This window comes from Poecile atricapillus, chromosome 2 (genome assembly GCF_030490865.1).
Source record: "Poecile atricapillus isolate bPoeAtr1 chromosome 2, bPoeAtr1.hap1, whole genome shotgun sequence".
Lineage (NCBI taxonomy): Eukaryota > Metazoa > Chordata > Aves > Passeriformes > Paridae > Poecile > Poecile atricapillus.
The window spans coordinates 73,508,237-73,532,059 of record NC_081250.1 but is presented as its reverse complement, the minus strand read 5'-3'; the positions used below and the strand labels follow the sequence as shown (position 1 = coordinate 73,532,059).

Here is a 23,823-nt window from a genome sequence, read left to right as displayed (position 1 = left end):
TTGGTCTGTTCAGCCTGGAGAAGAGGAGACTGAGGGGAAACCTCATCATGGTCTTCAACATCCTCATGAGGGGAAGTGGTGGGGCATGAACTGATCTTTTCTCTCTCATGACCAAGTAACACAACTTGGTCAAGGAGAGGAAATGGCCTGAAGCTCAGGTTTGGGGAGGTTTAGGTTGGATATCAGGAAACAGTTTTTTATCCAGAGGTTGGCTGGGCGCTGGAAAAGGCTCCCGAGGGAAGTGGTCACAGCACCAAGCCTGACAGAGATCAAGAAGCATTTGTACAAAGTTCTCAGGCACATGGTGTGATTTCTGGGGTGGTGTCCTACGTAGGGCCAGGAGTTGGACTCTGATGGATACCTCCCAACTGAACATGTTCTATAATAACAACCTCAACTAAGTCTGGTATTATAACTTTATAGTGCTTTTGCTCAATTAATATATTTATCTCATTAATGTTTTTTATGCAAAACATAATACCTAGAAATAATCATGCCCTTAGTGAGAAGCTTTGAAATTATAAGAAACATTTCAGATAATCTATTGATAAATTGAAAATAAGGAGTAGGATTTCTGGTTTATTACTTTAGCTTGGGAACCTCCAGATCATACTGTGTGGGAGTTTTAGTTTTTTTGCCTTAAGCATGTAGCTTAGAATACTATCTATGCATTGTGTTGCAAAAAATCCCAGCAAAAAACCCCATCAGAACAGGCTTGCTCTGACTGTAGTTTATACTGAAATGTGCTTTCATGAAAAGTAGTTACCACAGGAACAAACAGAAACTAATAAACCTAAATAAAAGACAGGTTTAACACTGCTACCTTGGGCATGACTGCTCATGATGCCCATGCAATGCATCATGAACTGCATTGTACAGATTCCTGCTGACCCTGTATAGAGAAATATCAAGATAAATTTTACTTGCCAGATTGAATGCAAGTCATACTGAAATGTTTGGAGGTTTTTGTAACTAAATGGTGCAACTGACATTATATTTGTGTCATGTTGGTGCTTTGAATGAAAATTTAAAATCTTGTGTTTGATTTATTGGAAATACTAGTATTAATACCTATATGTGATATTGTGTGTCTGTAATGGAAAAAGAAAAATGAATGCTGCATCTCAATAGCATATTATGTTATTTAGGCACTTGAATTATCTTTTGTTCATAGCTTTGTCGTTCTAATTGGGAACGGCGGAAAGAACAACACGGACTCTCAAAGGAGTCAGAACAGGAGAGAATCTCTAGTTTATTGTTACATCTATGTTATATAGACTAGTTCATCGAAAGTACAGAAAGGAAACTCTTATTGGTTAGTCAACTACTACATCACCATCATTGGTCAGTGGGGTTTACCACCCCCTGACCTTCTCCTGCAAGGAAAACACGGGAATCAGAAAACAGCACCTGCAGGCTGTTTTCTGTCTTTGAGGATTGTTTTGAATCCTCCCATGAATTTCCCAGGCTAGTTTCTCAGGCAGGGCTGGCAGGCTATGGGCCTACAGCCTGCTCCAAAGCTAGCCTCCATAATTCACCCTTTCGGTTTAGGAAAAAAATAAAAAATGTACAGTGTTTGTAACATCCTGCTGGGCCCTTGCAGGAGGGAGAACAAACACGGCACAAGTGGGTTTTTTTACTAGATATTGGAATGGATACTAATTTGGAATTTTGGTTTATGATTTTGATGTTTAAAGATTGTTTTCCTTGCAAGGATTTGATGGTTGAGTCAAATATCTTTAACTCAGTGAACTAATACAAAACATTGTTAGTCTGTTCAAACTGACAGTCTAACTTGTCAATATAGTAGTTTAAAAGAACACTAAAGTGGTCAGGACTTTGGTGCGGCTCACCCCCTGCAAGGTGGGGGGGAACGCGTGCTGGCCGGGGCACTGCTCGAGCCCCGGCACCGTCTCGCGGGGCAGCTCGGGTTCACAGAAGAACCTGGCAGCACAAGGCTGGCAGAAACCGGCCCGGCGCCCGTAGCACGGTCCGCGCGCGCGCGGGCCGCGCTGACGGGCGCGAGGGGGAGCGAAGTTCGCTCCCTGTCCTCCCCGCCACTTCCCCGCTGGAGCGCGGGCGAGCGCGGGGCAGCGGGGGTGTTGTGCAGGTCTCGCGGCTCCGCGCCGACCCTCGCGGCTCGCTCCGCGCGGGGCGCACTTGCGCGGGGGGAGCAGGGGCGTCCGCGCGGGTTCCGCGGTTTCGCGCCGCTTCCCGCGGCACAGAAGAAAGGAGCTCAGAGGGCGCGCGCGCGCGAGTGAAAGGGGGCTTGGGCTCTCCCCCCCCCCCCTCCCCCGCCGCTTCTTGGATGGGTGCGGGGGGGGGGAATGTTCGCCATGTCCCCGGCCCCGGCTCCAGATCCGGGCTTCGGCTCGGCTTTTACGGGGTTTTTGCAGCCGGCCAGAGCCAGAGGGCCTGGATGGCCGCCTGGCCCGCGGCCGGTGGCAGCGGGCGGCGTCCTGAGTTAGCTTTTTTTTTTTTTCTTCTTTTCCACGTTATTTCTCGTTTTTTTCTCGCCGCTGCTGCTGCCGCTGTGGGGATTTTACCGGTGGCTGCGGCTCTTTTGTGTGCTCGGGCGTCTGCCCTGGCTCCGCGGTGGCGGCGGCGGCGCCCCCCCGCCCCTTGTGCGCGGGGGGGGCTGAAGAGAAGGTTTTTCGCGGCCGCACTGGCAGGCACTCGGGGCACCGGCGGAGGCTCCACAGCGTCCGCTGGCAGCAGTGCTCGCAGTGCCTGGGGGTGCGGTGAAGGTAGAGCTGCGCAATTTCTGCTCTTTTGTTGTTTTTCTGCTGGCAAAACTTGCGCGCTGAGCTCCGTGGAGGGCGGGCACTCAAATTTTTTTGGAGAGGGAGATCTCTGGCTCACGGATTGTTCCTGCCTGCTGCTAAAGTTCTCTAAGGGTCCAGGCAGAGCTGAAGGACTGCTACACAGTTCGGTTTCACTGTTTTTAGGCTGGCACTGTTCCAGTGCCTTAAAAATCACTCCCCAAGTTGCTGCTAAGCTGCACGCACTGGTATCTCCCGCAGCCAGCCTAGTCCACAGGTGGTCTCCCACTGACCACCAAATCTCAAGGTTAAACACATCATTCACAGTCATAGCAAACTCCTGCGCTTTCACCCAGTGGAACAAAGCACGTATATCTTCTTCAGGAATACAGAGTCTCATGCTCAGCAAGGCGTCTTGCCATGCAAAGCTGACAAGTTGCTTATCAGCTAAATCACAGTTCTCCATTATGAAAACTTTTTTTATCTTGGCGGCTCTGCGAATGCAATTATGCAAACGCTATCGGCTTGGACCCGGGATTTCAAGCTCTGCTTCACCAAGATAGGCCGTTCCAAGCCCGCTCTCTGGCAGGCTCTACTATCCCGTTGGTTAGAAACCAGCTTCCTCTTGGGAAGCTCGGGAGAATTCCACTTTCCCCTCTAGGGGGAAGGGCCGGTGTTTTTCCCGCTCGCTGCTTACCCTCAGGGGATTAGCAGATGTCTTCACGTCGGTTGCTTTCTGACCTCGGGGGTCGGCTGCACATTACGTCGGGTTATCAGACCTCGGAGGGTCGGTCCGTCATCACGTCGGGGTCACCAGATGTCGTTCTAATTGGGAACGGCGGAAAGAACGACACGGACTCTCAAAGGAGTCAGAACAGGAGAGAATCTCTAGTTTATTGTTACATCTATGTTATATAGACTAGTTCATCGAAAGTACAGAAAGGAAACTCTTATTGGTTAGTCAACTACTACATCACCATCATTGGTCAGTGGGGTTTACCACCCCCTGACCTTCTCCTGCAAGGAAAACACGGGAATCAGAAAACAGCACCTGCAGGCTGTTTTGTGTCTTTGAGGATTGTTTTGAATCCTCTCATGAATTTCCCAGGCTAGCTTCTCAGGCAGGGCTGGCAGGCTATGGGCCTACAGCCTGCTCCAAAGCTAGCCTCCATAATAGCTTTTTTAATACATATGGATTTTGTGAAGCTAAAATATGCATTAAATAAATAAGCTGAAATTGCCGTAGTATTTCAGTTTAAAATTATCCCAGTCTGCATACGTTTTGTATGCATTTTTCACTAAAGTTACAGCTACTAACATAAAGAAACAAAACCAGCCAGAACTAATTGGTAGTCTCTAAGATGTAGCACTTGACTGTCTCTTCTGATGTACTTCCTCCAAATTGCAGTTTTCTGATAATGAGCCCCTGTAATGTTGTTTTCCACAGACACGAAGATAAAACTGAAATATTATCAAGGTTAAAGGCCCTAGTGTACTGAAAATGGCTCTTTCTAAATGAACGCTTGTCATGCTCCTTAGACATCCTGATGTGGAACATTGAATGGTCATCTTCTGGAATTATTTTAACATTATGTAGGACTTTTGATTTGGTTTTTTTCTTCTTCTTAAGAATTGTATATAACATGGGGTCTTCTGACTTAAATTTTGGATAGAGCTCTTGAGTTTACCAAGGGACTGAGAGTGACCATTTTGCAGATAATGCTTCTGAGTAAATTTCAATTAATTTGAAATTTAGTTCAAATTGATTCCTTTCAAGTCTCAATTAGAAATAAAACAGAGTAGCAAAATCAACTATAGGTATATAGGTATGTAGATGATTATTATTATACTTAGGGGAAAACTTATATTGCATTTTCTTAGTGTACTATAAAACATTTAAACCACTTCTAATATAATTAGTGCTATTTACCTATTGTGCAAATAAAGTTAGGCAGATAGAGTTATTTTGTTATCATCACTGCCAGCAAAATCAGGGCAAAACACAGCCCATGTAGAATATTATGATACATTTGTATCATCAACTTAATATTATTGATAACAAACTGTAGAAAGAGTAGAAGTCATAGAAAGGCCTGAGAGGTACAGACTATATAGGAGAGTCCCTGCAGAGATACAGCCTGAGGAGGTTTCTTTCTTCTTTTGATGGTATCAGTGTTATAGAAGAATTTCAGGACATTAGCTCATGCAAATTAACATGTCATATTTCCTTTTTGGTCATGAATATTTACTCATTATTTTCTTCCTAAAGATCTTAGGTGCAGGGGTCCATTCATATCTGAAAAATTTATCATGACAGGCTTTAGCAAGAGAATGAATTTCTATAGTATTTTCAAGTTCCTCTAAAAAGTCGGTTCTTTTATTGTTTTGTTGTTTTTGTTGTTTTGGGGTTTTGTTGTTTATTGGTTTTGTTTGTTTTAATGTGACAAACAACAATAAAAATTCTTTTGGATCCAAAACATTTGGATCTATCTTTGAAATTTTGAGTATTTTATTTTATCCTTGAGTAAACTGTTCTGTACTTTAAGGTGCTTCTTACACAAATAACCCAGACACTGATCTGCTTCCCTATGCCTAGTAGACATCTGATAAAAACATGCATTGTTGGATTACTGCATGAATATAAAGTGACAAGAAATTAGTCCTCATAAAGACAGAAAAAGGGAACCTAGTCATTTTGATTCATCCTGATCTGAGATGGAATACATGGGAGCAAAGTTGTCTTGTTTCTGAATAGGCGTTGCGATGTTGAAATGTAGAGAAAATGTATTCTCTACTTCTTGGTTGCGCTATCCTAGTTCCCATCATGGACAAATGGTACACTGGCCTTTCAAATTTTGGATTAAAACAAACACCAAAGGTGTATATTTAGAAAGCCCATGAAAGATTTAGCTGACATATCACAAAAAAAAAAAAAAAAAAAAAAGGCTGACTTTCCCTCTACCTGTGGAAAAAAATAGCTCAAAGCTGAAAATATAGAAGATTTAAACATCTATAAACACTGGATTTATTTGGGCTTTCTTATAAGTCCAAGGGATGGCCTTCCAGAGTATTAAAATAGATTTCAAATTTGAAAACATTACTAATTTCATTGAATTGTTTTGGTATCTGTATTTATTGTATTCACTTTTGTCATTTACTTGCTACTTTTTTGGTAAGATGTAAATAGAGATAACTGACCTATAAGAAAAATTGCATAGTTAGCTGTAGTGGTTCCTACTAAATATGTACCTCTTCCAAAATTTCACTACAACTGAACATATAGTTTACTGATTTTCATCTTTAGATGCATCTTTCCTTTTTATAATCTTTAATTTATGAAATAGATAGGCATAAGGTATATTGATACTGACCTGAAGTTACTGTCATTAATAACATTTTTCAATCTTCTGGTAAATCATAAGAGGAAGAAGCACATGCATATATGTTCAGCCTTTCTACATTTTATGACCTAGTCATAGCATTTCTGATCTTAGTGTTCACAGTCTCAGAGTATTTCAAATGTTTAGGTTCAGTAATGTGTTCAAGCTGTTTTGGATTTGTATCTAACTTACAGAATTCATTTACCCTATTTTTTGTAATATATTATCTTCTGTGTCATCATGTAGGCTCTGCCGGGAGAGTCTTTGAACTTGATAAATTAATAATGGGATAAGTCTTTTTTTCTTCTTGGACCTACATTAAAACATTTCTATGAACAGTGTTGTAGTTAAAATTCTCCCATGGAATGTCTTTGTATAGCCTATGCATTTACCCACTCTTTTGAGAAGGAAAGAGAAGTACTGAGTCATAATAATGAATGGTGCTTGTCTCATCTAGAGCATATATTTCCTTTGTCTGCTACTGAAAAAGGTGTTCCATCCTAGTTAACTTTGAAATTTACTAGAGGGTGTGAAAGAACATCTCCTGTTGAGCCACAATAAATGATCAGAGAAGTCATCTTTGTTGTGTTTCTATGTCTGATTCCAGGCTATCATGCTTGCTTTTCTCCCAGGGGATCGAGACCAACATAGACTGTGAAGAGGTAAATTCTTACCAATAAATCTGCTGAGGACTGATGAAAAAAAGAGATTTAACTTGCACTGTTTTTTTGGGAAGCGTAATTATCAATCTGGAGAACCAAAATGTGTGTCAGAATGTGTCACAAAGAGTGAGAGCAAGTGATATTGCAGAAGTGGGAGAGAAACTTAAGGGCTTTAAGGTGACCATTTGGTGTAGTAGATTCAGTGAGTATAAAAGATGCAGACAAGCTACCTTCAAGAAAAATGTCCTGTGTTGATTTTCACCTTAAAGATCATATTTCATAACACTATACATTTTAAATATTTTGTCTGTGAATATATGGTTTTGTCTTTTCAGACTTACAGATGGATGAACTTACTCCTACATTACTTTTTCTACAGCAATTGTATTTTTTCATTATATTGCTTTCCTGCTTTTTGATTTTTACAAATTTGTCCATTGTTTGGAATTATTTGACAAAATAGATGTATACACATTCCAGACAGGGTTTTTTGTTGAGTTAGGTATCATTTTATTTTTATTTAATGCATGCTTTTCTATTCTTTATGGCTTATTGGTCCACACCTTAAAAAAAGAGCTATCAATAGAACATTGCATAGAGCTTCTGAATTTGCAAAATTTAATTTTTTATAAATTTTTCTATGAATATAAGTTATCTGCTGCTCTCTGCTTCTCCTTCTGCCTCTTATCAATTAATTTTTTCAGTCTTGCTTTATTTTTCAAGCAGTTGATATTCAGCAGGTCCACTGATATACTAATAAAGTATTCTGAAATTAAACCATACCAGTCACTAATGGTGAGTTCTAGTCTCATACTGAGAGAATTTGCATTTTAGCATATCTTTCTGTACACTTACCTATGTTTAGGATCACTTTTTCATGCAGTTGTTTATATAGTTTTGATAACTAGCAATTAGTTTTCAGAAGATTATTCAGACAATGTAATAAAGAAGACTAAGATAATCTGACTTGCACCTCAGATCCAGTGTTGGTGCTAATATCCATCCCCTGACTAAAAAAACTAATGTGACATTAAAGAATCATAATATGTTAAGGTTTGGAAAGGGCCTTAAAGATTATCTAGTCTCAACCTTCATGCCATGGGTAGGGACACATCCCACTAGATGAGCTCACTCAAGGCCTTACCCAACCTGGCCTTGAGCCCTTTCAGGGCTGGGGAATCTGTAGCCTCCCAAAGCAATATGTTCTGGTGCCTCACCACTCTCACACTGAAGAATTTCTTCCTAATATTTAATCTGAATTTCCCCTTTTTCAGTTTTTACCTATTACTCCATGACCTATTACTACAGTTCGTCATGAAGAGTCCCTCTTTGGTTTCCCTGTAGGCCCCCTTCAGATGCTGGAAGGTTACTATGGGGTCTTCACACAACCTTCTCTTTTCCAGGCTGAACAGCCCCAATTCCAGTCCTCTTACCAATTTTGTGCTCCTCCTCTGGACTAACTTCAGTAGTTCCATGTCCTTCTTATTTTGGAGGTCCAGAAGGATATGTAACACTCCAGGTGGGAAATCAGCAGAGAAGAGAGAGGGTTAGTGTCGCCCTGAAAACTCAGCTTCTGAGCTTGCTGACATGGTTTTCCTTCACCACACCTCGACCTGTGTCCGTGTGATCTATTCATCTTCAGTGGCAACAGGTGAGAACCATCTGCTTTGGCCATGTCCCTTTGGATGCAGCCCAGGATTCCATTGGCTTTCTGGGCTGGGAGTGCACACTGCTGGCTTGTGTTGAGTTTTTCACCAGCCATCACCCCCAGGTCCTTCTCCTCAGGGTTGCCCCAAATCACTTGTCTGTCCAGCCTGTAGATGTTCCTGGGATTGCCCTGACCCATGTGCAGGACCCTGCACTTGGCTCTGTTGAACTTCATATGGTTTGCACAGGCCCTGCTCTGCAGACTGTCTAGGTCTCTCTGGATGCCATCCCTTTCCCACAGCGCGTCGGCTGCATCACACAGCTCAGTGTTTTCAGTGAACTTGCTGAGGGGGCACTTGATCCCACTGTCCATGTTGCCAACAAAGATGTTAAATAGACCTTGACCCTTAGTTTTCTGAACTGCTGTCATCTCACTGAAGTTACTTCTGAAAAAAATTCCAAGGATATCTTTTAGAAACAAGTCAGTACTGCAATCACATGGTCTTTCTTCCAGAAGTGTTCCATGACTTATCAATTTGAGTCAAATTCACAGAGGATTAAAGGTCATGCACATAATTAAATTCCAACAAGTGTTATGAGATCAGCAATTATCAGTTTTGTGTCACCAGCTGTTAGGTCTATCAGCATGCACATGCTTGCTGGCCAGCAGCAGCACACACAGCCACAGCATATGCTGTCACTTGTCCATCTGGGGCAGCCATGGAGCAATATGCTGGAGAGGAACTGAAAGATTTATGAGGGTGAGAGAGATAAATAAATAGAAGTATGAAAGGCAGTTAGAAACATGAAGGACACACCATATTACAGAACTATTTCCTTCTGTATGTTGTGCTATGAAGTCATTCTCTATGTGCATCCTTTGTTTGGCAAATACAGATTCTGCTTTTGTAAAATTATTATCCTGAGACAGAAAAGTAACTGATTTATTAGGGGTGCGGATTTGCCTTTTTTGTTTTATGACTTTATTCTATTTTTTATTATTTTCTAAAAGTACTAGTAGTCTTACATGAAATAGCTGAAGTAATTTTATTTTACCAGACCACTCATAACATCTCTGAATTATCTGTCAGCAAAGCCTTTACTGTAAAAAGGCTAATTTTTTTTCCATCAAATCTTTCTTTATAGTTAAGCAAATTATTTGGCTCTTTTATTTTTGCAAATGGTATGTAAGCAGCTTCAGATTATTATTATGTTGCAATTGTTAACTGAAGGCTAGATACAAACATATGGTAGGCTAGAAGTTATTTGATGTGTTCACTTTGAAGATTTCTTCAGCTGTCTGAAGTTCATTATTCACAGGTTGGAACAGACCCCACCATTTCATACTCTCAACTGCTTTCTGATTGAATGACTGCAGCTTTAGTAGAAAAGAACATTTGAAGCTCATCTATCACATCAATATTCATGTGCAAACTCAGATATTTCCCTAAGGAGTTGACACATCATGACTTCTGGTTTGATCAAAAATCTGTTTTCTTCAATGTTTATGGACAAAATTACAAAAATTCTGCAGACTACTTGTACTACTATAGCTGCAACAAGTCTGTATGTATAATAGGAAAAAAATAATCACGGAAATACAATGTATTTTATTGTTAATAAATTACACCAATCTTAAATGCCATCTGGCTTTATCCTGACTATTGAAATAAACTTGTTTCCCCTTTAATCCCATGCATTATTTCAAGCAATGCAGTTGAGACTGTGGCACCCAGCTGAAAGCAAGGTTTTTTAGAGAAGATGGAGCAGGCAGTTGAACTGTAATCACCCTGAACAGAAAAGATCTGAAGACAGCTGCTGTGGTCTTATGAAGAAGAGGCTAGTTGCATGGAGTTCATGTTTGCAATAAGTTGAAATGATTGAATTTCCTTTTCTAAGTTTATTTTACAAGAAGCTGCTAGGTTGGCTAGGAATCTGGTTTAGTAGCTGAAATATAGGAAACAAAGACACATTTAGAACTTCTGGAAAATCCATAAGCTATCTGGACCAAATACTTTAGTAGTTGACCATTTCTAAAGAAATAGAGATAGCATAAACAGTCCTCAGAAGGCTTGTTTCCAAAGTAGGCCATTGTAAATGGATTGAGCATTTGTATGCCTAAACAAAGAAGAAAGAACAATGACTCTATATTTCCTGTAGTAAATATGTTCTATTGGTCTCAAAAGTAGAGCTTATGAGTTCTAATATTGAGAGATGTAGTAAATTTTTGCTTTATATTACAACAGTTTTTGGATTGAACATATTCTCAGTAGGCTTTGATATTCCCATCCTGCAATTAAGTAAGTTTTAAATAAAATGACCTTATATATGAATGTATAGATTCTAATGTATTGTGTGAAGAACATACACTAGAGACTGAATACAAAGATTAATTAAAGTGAGATAAGCAGGTATATTTTCAAGAAACATCTGAAACAGAGCAGTTTATAACAGCCATGGTCTTCTTCATGTTTTATTATGATAACAGTAAACATTTTGTTTTGTCAATGCTAATGATCCTTAACTTTGACTTGGGATATTCAAATCACCTGTTGGTCTTTAATTTCAAGCAAAAATAACCATGTCTTTGCAAGACATTGTTTTGGCCTTAAAGAAAATAATATTTTGGTTACAGAGTCATATTTTTATAGATTTGGAAAGTGTATGGCAAGCATGTGGTGTTTATCAGTTATTGCAGGAAGATATGTGAAGGAGGGTAAAGTCTGTGTGAGTCTTATTTCTTTCAAATATTCTCTCTTCAGTAGCTGAGAAGATTAATACCATTAATGTTCACATCTTTTTGTTGTTAAGATGGGAAAGTATTATTAACTTAAAATGTTCCTTTATGAAAATTTTTTCGTTCCAAGAAATGCAATTAGACAAATAAATTTGAATGTGTTTAATAAACATACAATGAGTCAATATTTAGACAGCTTATTTTTGCTTTAGTTTTGGAATTGACTTTTCAAAGTTTAGCTAAATCTAGCAGAATCGACTAAAAAAAAACCAACATAACAACAACAACAAAAAAACAAACAAAAAATCCAACATTGGCTAGAGACTACCAGTTTGCACAGGTGCAAATGGGTTTTATCATATGTTAATTTATCGAGAACTGAGGGCAGAACTCCAAACTGCAAAACCAGATGCTCTGCTTTTTTCTCTATGTGAGAGAGCTGGAAAAGAGAAAGACTAAAAACCCATGAATCATGGGAGGATTCTGTTTTTATGATCTGGAGTTTAAAGCAATCATAAAATTTGAGAAACAGGAGATAGTTTCAAATATATGGAGGCCAGCACTCCTTGAAAAATGAAAATCCCTGGTTTATCTATGCAGTTTATTTACTATGGAGGTTCTTGAACCTTTTCTTATTATTATTTCTGGTTTTCTTCCTATTCTGTATAATTCCAGCAAGAGAGATTCCCTCCAGCAAACTTGCTTTCCATTGTCATCCCTCCCTTTCCTTGATCTCTGGTGGCTCTTGAATCTATTATGGCACTCTGTATGAAACAAGCTTATGTCAATTCACATTCTTTCATCTCCTTTTTTAATTAAATTCACTTGTTTTTTTAGTAGCACCATAAAAATGTCTATTGCAGTTTATTAAAATTTTGCATTATGAATATTTATTTTAGATATAAACTTTCAATCTATTTCAACAGATAAACTGCCTCCCAGTGAAGTGTGGAAGTGGGAGGGAGAAGAGAAATACAATTAGAAGGAGAAACTCTTCTTTTATAGAAGAAATGCAGACCTTTTAGACCTGTAAACATGTATAAATTTAAAGCGTAATATTAGATGTATTCCAGGCTACAGCTGGGTATTTGAGAGGGTTGGGGGGAATTAACTAGTGAATCTCTTTAACATAATTCCAACTGGGTGTAAATAAGTGTTTCAGAAGTGATATATTTACTAGTACTGATAACGTTGACTTTCCTATTTTATCAACACGTTGCAATTAATTTTTTATTTTATGTTGTTCATGACCTCTTGACAGCTATTTTGACCTCCATGCTATAGTAAAAATACAGATCACTAATTTTCAAGTATGTATTGGAATCATACTTAAATTGAAAATGTATTTTTTTGTGGAAGATTTATTACCTTTCATCCAGCCAAGAATCTTGGTCTGCTTTTCACAAATAACTGCATCTAGTTGTTATTTTAAATTCATTATGGCCAAATTTAATCTCTTGATCTTCTTTTTTAAAACATTTCACTAATTCATTTTCCATCTTAGGCAGAAACATCACTGTTCTCCAAATTACTTCACTAATGTCAAGCTTAAACTCCTGCTGTCTCCAGGGGGATGCTTTCACTGGGTTTCTCTCAAACCTTGTCAGTCCAACTGTGTACGCAGTCAAAACATTTGTGCAAGCTTTTATTATTGCCTACATTAACTATGACAGCATCTGTTCTCTAGACTTCCTTACAGCAGCCTAGCTCCTCTGAAGTCATTGCAGGATATTGCTGTTATAGTCACCTTGAACTCATTTGCTGAGCATTATATTTGCCCTATTTATTGTCCTTCATCATTTTTAATTTTACTCCTTTATACTTTTTCTCCTCTGTCTTTCTAATAATTGAGTCCAACCATCATTGCAAAATCTAGTCAGACATCTAGTCAGACTCATTTCCTTCTACAAGTCAGTTTTGCTAAGACTAGGATCAATTTAAGAAACCATTGAAGTACCCTTTACATTCTGCTGAGTAGGTGTATTGGGTCTGGCTGAGCTGGAGTTCCTTTCCCCACAGGAGCCCTTACAGTGCTGTGCTCTACATCAGGAGCTGGAAAGGTATTGATAACACACCAGAGTTTTGGGTACTGCTGAGCAGCACTGGCACAGCATCAGCGCTGTCTCTCAACATTCTGCACCCCCATCAGAAGGCTGCAGGTGGTTAAAATCTTGGGAAGGAACATAATCAGGCCAGCTGGCCCAAACTGACCAAAGAAACATTCCATACTATATGATGTCAGCTCAGATATAAAAGTAAAGTAAAATGAGGAGGAAGTAAGGACATTTGTTACTCAAAATGTTGGCCTTCCAGAGCACCGCTTACTGAAGTCCTGCTTCCCAGGAAGTGGCTGGACATTGATTGCTGATGGGAAGTAGAGTAAAATATTTACCTCTTTGCACACAAACACATGACATTTTGAGTTTTGGTTTTGTTTTGGTTTTTCTCTTTTTCTCACCTTATGAATCTGTCTTATCTTCTTCCTCCATCTTGCTGAGGGAGGAGAGTATAGAGTGGCTTGGTGGACAGCTGGCATCCAGCCAAAGTCAACCCACTCCAATAGTTATAAAACTTATATCTAAGTTTTTTTTACCTGACTTTGTTTTTCCTGTTCTCAAAATGACGAAACACTGGGTTTTTCCAGGCCTTTTCTGTGTAGACAGTTTTCCAAAACCTTAAACCTGAAAAATATGTAAGTGAAAAATTTTTTTCAGAACTCCTAAAAGAACTGCAAGTGATCAATCAGACAGAAGAGAAATTATAGCAATTCGTAAGACATTCTCCCACTGTGGTCTTGCAGGCAGATTCCTACTTCCAAATTAGTTCATTTATCACACCAGTGGCCTTAAGTTAGAAAAAACTCTACCAGGTCCCTTTTGGCATCTGCAGAGTTCTCTTTCTGATGTCTCTCTGGTGTGCCTGAGACATTGGAATCAGTTGTACATCAACCAATTCCCAAGAAGTGATAGATGTCCTGACACTGTATGTTGCCTACTGCCTTTCCCAGAGCTACTGGTGTGGATGCCTTTCCTGTGACTGATGCTTGGCTGTTCCTACAGAAGGAGCAATCACTCCATTCAGGATACACCTCTTCAGAGGAATGCAGACATAATGTACACAAACATCATAACATACAAGCTGAAAGTGCCATAACAACTGCTGCACATTTAGTTAACTATCTTGGATTGTTTGGAGAACTAGAATTACTTTGGGGGCAAAAAATCAAATATTTTTACACATATCTAAGGTGAGGCTGCATCAAACCCATATTTGGCAGAAAAAGCCAGATTCGAGACATTCTTTCCTATTTACAAGTTCAACAATTATTCAGGCAAGTATCGTGCCTCTGCCTATAATGGAGGAATCCTGATTCAACCCATCCTGAGGTAATTGATTGCTTGTATTTGAGGTGCCTCTCATTTCCCTGATTACAGAAAAAAGACAGTTGAGGCACCTAACTTTCAGAAGGTCATCACTGTGGCTTAGGGTTGGTCACAGTGTTCAGTTAATGTATAAGCTAGGGCCCAGCGCTCAGAAGATATCGGGATGTAACGGAAAGATAGCCACCCCCCTCCTCTACAGTGTATGGTAATGACCCCTGCAATTAGCCAATAGCACCTAGCTGTGATGAAAGCAGATGGGAGTAACACAGTGGACCTAGGTTATAAAATGTCAAATTCTCCAGCAATAAACGCCATTTCTGCCATGCATCACATTGATGCTTGTGTGCGGGTTTGGACTGAGTGGCCTGGGCATGGCCACCATGCTGCTCTTGAACCAGGGTGTCTGCCTTGCTAGGCAACAAGTTTTAACTTCAGAATACTAAGGTTTTGATATGCAGTTTTAAAAATGAACAATTCAAAGACTTAATTTAAAAATCTGTTTGGCTTTATTTTAAAATTATCAAATATGACAAAACACAGAAATAAACCAGGACAACCTGTCATATTTTAAGATGGAAAAAAAAAAAAAAACTAGTAAAATAAATGTCTGGTTAAATATGGAAATGCTTTCCATCAGTAGAATTTCCTAGAACACAGAAATTCCATACTTGCCAAGTTTCAATGGCAAAAAAATTAAGGTTGAAAGTTCCTAAAGACACAGCATCTTCCACCTACCTGCACTCAGCAACAACAGAAAAAAAATGTGGTAGAAGAATTCTAAGTATGGCTTGCAGAATATCCAGTGTTGAAAGGTAACACATCTGTATCTGTATTTGGAATATATGCATGTATAGTTGAAAAGTGCAACGGGAGTGTATTTTATATAATATACATAGTACAGTGGAAATTGCTCATATCCTTTATATTTTGTATTAATTCACAAAGTATGTTCATGTAGGATTTGTTTTTTTCTGGTTGTAATAAGAAAAAGGATGTTTTCAATATAGCTAGAGATGAAAAAGGGAAGCTGGATAAAATGGAAATATTTTCTTACAAATCAGTAACATCATTACCCAAATGAAACACAAGAGTGATGATGGGGTCTGTATGTGCTTAGGGATAACTAATTCCTAGATGCAAGGTCCTTAGTAAGGTGATTCTTAAGACCTTCTGTGAATGACAAAACTATTCTAGTTGACATATTGGCCATATAATTGCACTATTACTAAACCAAGGGGTATTTTTCATTTCTTGGTCTAGTACTAAAGCGTGAATATCAAGAAAAAGCTGATAATTTAGTTAGCTCTAGCTAATTAATAGGGTTATGCATTATGTAAGACCATGGCTATTTTGTCTTTCTTATTCACTTTTTTCCTTAATTTTTCTTCATTTCCTAATGAGGCATTTTCAAGATACTTTGCCCATTGTAAAACCCATTAGTCAAGAAATTGCCTAATTTCCTTTAAAAACACCTTTATTTGATATTTACTTTAAAATTTTAAAATATCAACTTAAAAAAGTTCCAAGGAAATGTTGCCAAAATTATACCCACTTTCCAAAAGATTTTTTAGTTGTTTGAACAACAGGCCAGCTTTGTATAGCAGAGGGGTTGCAGGGGTGGCTTCTGTAAGAAGGTGCCAGGAGCTTCCTCCATGTCCAGCAGAGCCAATGCCAGCTGGCTTCAAAATGGATGTACTGCTGGTCTAGGCTGGACCAATTAGAAACAGTTGTAATGCCACCTTGTAGTATGATAACATATTTAAGAAGAAGCAAAAAGAATTTTGGAGTTGAAGCTTCATACAGAGAAGAATGGGGTGAAACTATGTGAGAGAAATAACTGTACACACCAAGATCAGTGCAGAAGGAGGGGAAGGAGGTGCTCCAGGCGCCAGAGCAGAGATTCCCCTGCAGCCCTTGGTACAAACCATGGTGAGGCAGCTGTACCCCTGCAGCCCATGGAGGTCCATGGGGATGCAGAGATCTACCTGCAACCCCTGGAGGAGACCCATGCTGGAGCAGATGAGTGTGAGAGAGGAGGCTGTGTCCCATCAGAGGCCCCTTCTGGAAGCAAGCCCTTGGGAGGGACCTGCACACCCATGGAGAGAGGATCCCACACTGGAGCAAGCTGTCCTTGAAGGACTGCACCCCGTGGAAGAGTGACTCATGCCACAGCAGTTTATGAAGAACTGTTGCCTGTGGGATGGATTCACACTGGAGAAGTTCATGGATCTCCCATGGGAGACACTCCACACTGGAGCAGTGGAAGGATTTCCCTGTATTGTCCCTGAGCTGTGGCAGAAAAAATATGCAATGAAATATCCCCCATTCCTTGTCTCCCTGCACTACTGGCTGAGGAGGTAGAGCTAGGGAGGAGGGAAGGGTGGGTGAGGGGGGAAGTTATTTTTAATGTCTTATTTTACTTCTCATTATCCTGCTCTGGTTTTGTTAGTAATAAATTCACTTAATACCACTAATTCTAGTCTGTTTTGCCTATGCTGGTATTTGGTGAGTGATCTCTCCCAGTACTTAGTTAATGAATCCTTTGTTACATTTTCTTTCCACTGTCCAGTGGGATGTGATACAGAGATTTTGGTGGGTGTCTGGCACCCAGCCAGGGTCAACACAATACAATAGTCAATATTTCAAAGTTAAATAAAGTTATGAAGAATTAATTACCCTCACTGTCCACTAGAAAAATGGACATTATCTGTGATGAACTTAATAATAAGGAATAGGCATATGTTGTCTTCTTCAGAAGGCTTCACCTTGGGAGGTTCAGATTATGCTCTCATTCTAAAATTTCTGGACTGATACTTGAATTCTTTTGTCTTCTGCTATATTCTAGGTCTCCTTCTTTCCATTGTCTTTCATATGTGGTGTCTGCTCTTATAAAAATAGCCACTTTTTTGCTACACCTTAACTCTAAAAACCTTCCATGCTTAAGGAGGCAAAAATGTACATAATGGAGTGCTGTGAACCCCATCTTGAAATCTTTTCCCCATCACATTTAGTAAAAATTGTAATAATAATAATAAAAAGGGATTGCTTTGGGAATCAGTAAAGGAATATGAATGTTTTCCTTTCCAGGTCAGTAATTCAAATCTGTCAGATTTGATGGAAATACATAATTCCATCAAGCTCTTTGCTGAGAGCAAAAAGCTGCTTTGTTAAAAGGCTGATTCAAGCTAATAGTAAGCAAAATTCCATGTAGCAAACCTCATACAGAGATTTTGAATTACTCAGCACTCATACTGGTAAACCTTTACAGAATAGGCCCAAGGGTGGGTGCAAATCTCAGCGTACCCAGTCTTTTGGCTAGCCCATCTAGCCTAATACCCAATTAAGTGACTAGAAAGCTGCCCATTGGAAAAGGATCTGGGGTTATTCAGGTAAGCATGAGCCAGAGTGTGCCCAAGTGGCCAAGAAGGCCAAAGGCATCCTGGCCTTCATCAGGAGTAGTGTGGCCAGCAGGACAAGGGCAGTGATTGTACCTCTGTACTCAGCATTGGTGAGGCCACATCTCAAATCCTGTGTCCAGTTTTGGACCGCTAAAATCAGGAAGGGCATTGAGGTATTGAAGTGTCTGGAGAAGGTCAAGGAAGCTAGCAAAGCATCTGGAGCACAAGTCTTATGAAGAGCAGCTGAGGGAGCTGAAAGTGTTTAGACTGGAGAAATGGAGGCTCAGAGGGGCATCTTGTTTCTCTCTACAACTGCATGAAAGGATGTTGTAGCTGGCTGAGGGTCAGTCTCTTCCCTAAGTTACAAGCAACAGAACGAGTGTATATGGCTTCAAGTTGCTCCAGGGGAGATTGATTTGGATATTGGGAAAAAATTATTCACAGAAACAGAAAAAAGAAAGAATAGTCAGGCTCTGGAATGGGATGCCCCGAAAATGGTTATCACCATTCCTGCAGGTGAATAGATGTACGCATGTGGTTCTTGGTTACATGGATTTGTGGTGCTGGATTAACCATTGGACTCTATGATCTTAAAAGTCTTTTCCAAGCTAAATGATTCTATGATTCTAATTTAGTGCCCATTTAATGACATTTTGTATCTTAGTGAGAAACTTCAATATCTGGTTCTGTAAACACAAGCAGTAAATTAACAGATATACCCAGGAAAACTGAAACTGGCTTTATTCCTCCAGTCAGTTAGTAATTATGCACTCCTAGGTAGTCCAGTGGATTTTAAAGGAATAGTAAGGTGGTATTGCTTCAGTGAACCCAATGAACTTGTTCATGCGTTCCAATCAGGCCTGAATGTTCAAGATTAATAACTGTGTATAGAGTATGACAGGGAGGATCTGTGCAACTGATAAGACAGCATTCTGGAAACGTTTTTCCATCAGATAATATCAGTTTTCACTACAATAATCTTATTTGCAAACATGCCATTGTACTGACCACATATTTGGGAATTTCTTGTCAAAAATTTTCTCCATCACTTGGATGAGTAGGAAATTCAGTTGTACTGGCTGTCAGGTTAAGTAGAGTCAGAAACTGATAGGTCTCAATTAAGTTTCCTAAGACTGAGCTGGAAAGGCAGTCCCTTTTGAGGATCATTCTTTCCTTAACCTACTAGTATTGTGAGAAAACCTTAATTTTTTTCACTAAGAAATTAATAATATTCCCCAGATATGAGGAAATTCTGATTCATTTTTCTACTACTCTTTATACTGAATACTTAATTTCAATATAATTTAGAGGCCTGGGAAATATATTCTTTACCCAGGTTTTTATTGTTTTGTGGTAAGACAGTATATGCCTATATGTGCCACATCCTTTTGAGGTGATCAGATTTGGCTGTTGAGAAATACAGCTACATGACAGAACTTTGCAATGGTTTTCAATACTGCATTCCTAGTTCTGGAAAATTTTAATTATTTCTGTAATAAATATAAGCAACTGTCCTTTTGCCACAATGTTAAACTTACCTAAATGTTTGCTCCTGCATAGGGAAGTGATTGAGTTAAAGAGAGGGAAGGATTAGATTTATTCTAATTTCCAGGAATATAGAAAGACACTCACATTCCCACAGTTGTGTTGCAGTTAACAGCAAGTACTGAAATAGAATACTGTTACTTATACCTGTATCATGGGGGAGTGGTGTGATATACTACTGTTTATTTCCTGCTCCTGCCTTCTTTTTGTCACTTATTCAAGGACCTTTTATTACAACTGATGTAACTGAATTAGGGGAGAAAAATACCTTGTTTTAGTTGAAGTTTAGCCAAAGAAAGAATGAGTTGTTGTACGAGCTTGTAAGAAATACTGATGTCTTTAACACAATTGAACCCCAAGTGAACACTTTAAAGAAAAAAAAAAGTCAATCATCTAGACTGTAGGAAGAAGATGAAGATGGGGCATCAGAGAAACCCTTAACATGTTTGTTTTATTCATGTAGTCATAGTCACAGCTTTTAGTCATGATTAATGCATGTCAGTGATGCATCACTTTTAACATTATTTTTTTATTTAAAGAAACTAAGTAGGAAGCATTAAAAGCCTCTCAGTTCACATTTTAATTTTTTTTTTAAGAAAAGGAAGAAAATGAAACCTAAAAGCAAAATGGCAACTGATGGAATAGAAATGAGGACAATGTTCAGATGCATTACAGAAGGATAGACAGGAGTTCAAGAGCACTAGCAAAAACTCTGCTAAAGTACTTGGGTTGTGGGGTTTTTGGTAAATATTGTTTTTTAGTCAGACAAAATATCCAGGTTATTTTCTTCCAGTTTAGAGGATGTGGAGGAAAGCAGTCTTGGATCATCTTACAGATGTGCTGTATGAAGGAGAGTGTAAGTTTTTCTACTTTCTTTGTTCTAGTAAGACAACCAAAGTGAGGATTTCATCTAAGATATCAAATAGAATAGCATATCTAAACGATTAAAAAATTCAGTCATTAATTCTTCGTTATTTTATTCTAGAGAGTCTGCCTTTTTATTACCTGTGTGGTCAAGTTATTTTCTCTGCTTTTCCTTTTGTTTATTCGTCTTCTGCTCTGCTCCTTGACCCTCTTCTGCTTTATTTTCCTTACATTTGTTTTCTTTTTCTGTTTTACCTTATATTTCTTACAGAAAACTCCATCTCCCTGCTTAATGTGCTCCTTTAAGTGATCTCTTCAGTTATTTCCACCCTCATTTTCTTATTTCATGACCTATCATGCTGAAGGCAAGTAGACCACGCAAGATGCGTCACTTTATTATTTATTTTTTATTTCTAATCTTGCAAGTAAAAGACTGACATATAGTCCACTGTGCAGAAAAAGTCTTAAGTCTTTTTATACATCACAAGAAAAGCCTGCACTAAAACCAAAATATTTCCCTTTGAAGTCAGTGTAGAGTGGAATAACATGCCAATTGCTACTTCAGTAATGGTGCTGAGCCTTTCTTGAGAACAAAATACCATAAATCAGATACTGGATAGCAGCTTTTAATCTTGAAATCAACACAAACCTTCTCTGACAGTGAAAAGTAAGGCTGCTGCTACTTTGGTCAGTGCTATCTTATTCTCTAAAGCTGTCTTTCCTCAAGCTGAATGTGGGGTAGTCCCTCCTGTGTGTTAGCATTTCAGCATAAAGCAGGAGAAACAGAAAATAACATATTCTCTGGCTTAGGTGGTAGAGCCACTTTTGTTACAGATATCTCTGATTGAAGTAACATTCCAAATACCTGTGGGGGAAGAAGGATTTGAGGATTCCTGCAGCACTATCTTAGCTTTGACTTAGCCACTGCCACAAACTAGGTCTTTGCAAGCAGACAGCTCTTGAAGGATGACTCTCGACATCACACAGGGAGTTCATGTACTCACTATACACCTGATAGCTTATCTACATGCTAACTCTGCTGCCAATGAACTTTATCCTGTCACAGAAGTGAGGTTTGCCCCTGGCTGTTTCTTACTCCTTTGAGGACACAAAATGCATGAGCTTGTGTTCCTGAGCAGTAATGATTTCCAAATACTTTTATTCAGCCCACATACAAGAAGTTAAAAATCCTATATAACTGTTTGTAAGTACCTGGAGACTTATGGGTTTATACCAGTCATTAAAATCAAATGTGCTATTCTTGTGGGAGAATAGTCACAGGGTGGGAGTCTCTTAAAACAGGCATAGAAACCAACTGCATATATTGGGGGAATAAGATCCAGATAAAATTTAACAGGATTTAGGTACTCAATGGTGGCTTTTTTATACATACAATAATTGAGGATTAAGATAAAAGTTATGGTCTTTCATTATGCATAATATACAGTTTATGATGTGGTTAGATAGGGAAAGCCGATCAGAAGATCTCGCGATGTACATGAAGATAGGGCCCCTCTTTCTCCAAAGTTCTATAACCCATAATATCACGGTGATTACATCATCATAACTTGGTCATGTAAATCCATGATTACCGGAAATAAACACTCTTCACTGTACACCACATTGGTGTTCGCGTGTGATTAGCCCGAAAGGCCTATAAGTTTAGCCATCGTGTCTCTCACAAACCGGGTCGCTACGCCTCATCTGAGGCAGCATAGTGGTGCCGAAACCCGGGACCGCTCCCCGATACACGGGTACGAGCGGCCAGAGTTCGGGAGTCTCGCCGGACGCTGGGGACGGCTGGAGCGGCAGGACCGACTTCAGCGGGGAGGACGCTCCCGTACCGCCGACATGCAGTCGATCGGCAAGGTAGTTATGCAGCTGCACAAGCAGTGGGATATAGACTGCAAATCAGGGGACTTTGAATGCGTGGTTACCAGATCACTAGAATTATGTGTTATTGATGATCCTGTAGATATATTACACCCAGATTGCTGGGTTAGGTGTACTAAGGCGCTCACGGATGACGTGTTGTGCTTCAAGTCCAGCAAGTGCCTTAAAAGCTGGGCGAGAGTTACGCAAGCGCTGCGAAAAGCGCTTCAAGAGCAGGAAACTTGGAAGGCAGCTCAAAGCTGTTTAAAGGTTACACCACGGGTGGGGGTTGGAGCTGCCACTCAGACCACGTTTATTGATTGCCCCACCGATTCTAACTGGCCATCCAATGATGACAGGCGACCCGAGTTGCCATCCCGCCTGCCCGGCTCTAATGCGGGTTTGGCCGTGGAACACACTTTGCCGCCAGGGGGTACCGATGCCACTGAGCCGCGGGGCGTGCCCGACACCACGGGCCCTGGAGATGTCGGGGAAAGGCCTCCACCATAAGCACCGCAAAATGGCGCCGGGGACAGGAGCAAGGGGCGGAGCAAAGGGTGCCTAACGCGTGTGGACATACGCAATCGGGAGTCTAAGGGGAGGTGGGAGGACAGCGCTGATGGTGAAGGGGAGGAGAGCTCACAGTCCAATCAGAGAGCGTGCTCTAGAATATCTCCTTATAAGGAAAAGAACCCGCTGGAAGGAAGGTGGAGAAAGGGAGGGGAGAAACCCGTCCCTGGGAAAGGGAGAGGGCGGAGTCCCACCAAAAGGCATCGTAGCCCGGAAGCCCACTGCCACTCGATAAGACCGAGTCCTGGGTAACCAGCAACCTCGGGAATCTGGGCCTGTAGCTCCACAGGTATTACCCCGTGTATTTCCACCAAACACTTTGATGAAGCTAACGATTTTTGTGTCCGAGTGGTTGTTATCCCTAGGATCCTGTATTTCCCTGGAGATGAATTGCCTTACCACCAAGAGAGAGGTTTCCCATGCCAAAAGCAAGAACTCATTACCACCGTCAGCCTCGCGGTACTTTTGGGCCTAAGAGCGACAGACATGGACTAGATATCCTACTTATGCATCAAGGAGGTCATGGCTGTTCAGAGCCAACACAACCGTAACCAGCCAACTTCTGGCGCGCTGAAATAGCTCAGTTGGGAGAGTGTTAGACTGAAGATCTAAAGGTCCCTGGTTTGATCCCGAGTTTCGGCAGAACTGCAGCAGAGACTCGAGCAGCGTAGCACACAACGCTCTCAACAGAACTGGTTTGACTCAATGTTCAGCCAATCCCCATGGATTGTTACCCTCATATCCACATTAGCAGGACCAGTTATAGCTGTTGTGTTTGCACTTACTTTTGATCCTTGTCTTCTTAATAAGTTAGCCCAGTTTGTAAAAACCCGTTTGGATAAGATTGACATTTTATATTTAGAACAGAGACAGTTAACCTGAGTTTGCATGATAGTTCGTACTAACACACCGCAGTTACGTTTAATGTTCATTACTAACAAGTTCACGGTTTGTTGTTAACTACATAAGTCATTCAGTTATAAAGTTCTGTTCATGGAGAGGG

General features: G+C 40.1%; 1 non-coding gene across 1 annotated transcript; it reads left to right on the top strand.

Moving 5' to 3' along the window:
- The first annotated feature begins 23,389 nt into the window (after positions 1-23,389).
- Positions 23,390-23,462, top strand: TRNAF-GAA (transfer RNA phenylalanine (anticodon GAA)). The gene has a single exon. It is a non-coding gene; the product is annotated as a tRNA-Phe (tRNA).
- The last annotated feature ends 361 nt before the right edge of the window (positions 23,463-23,823 follow it).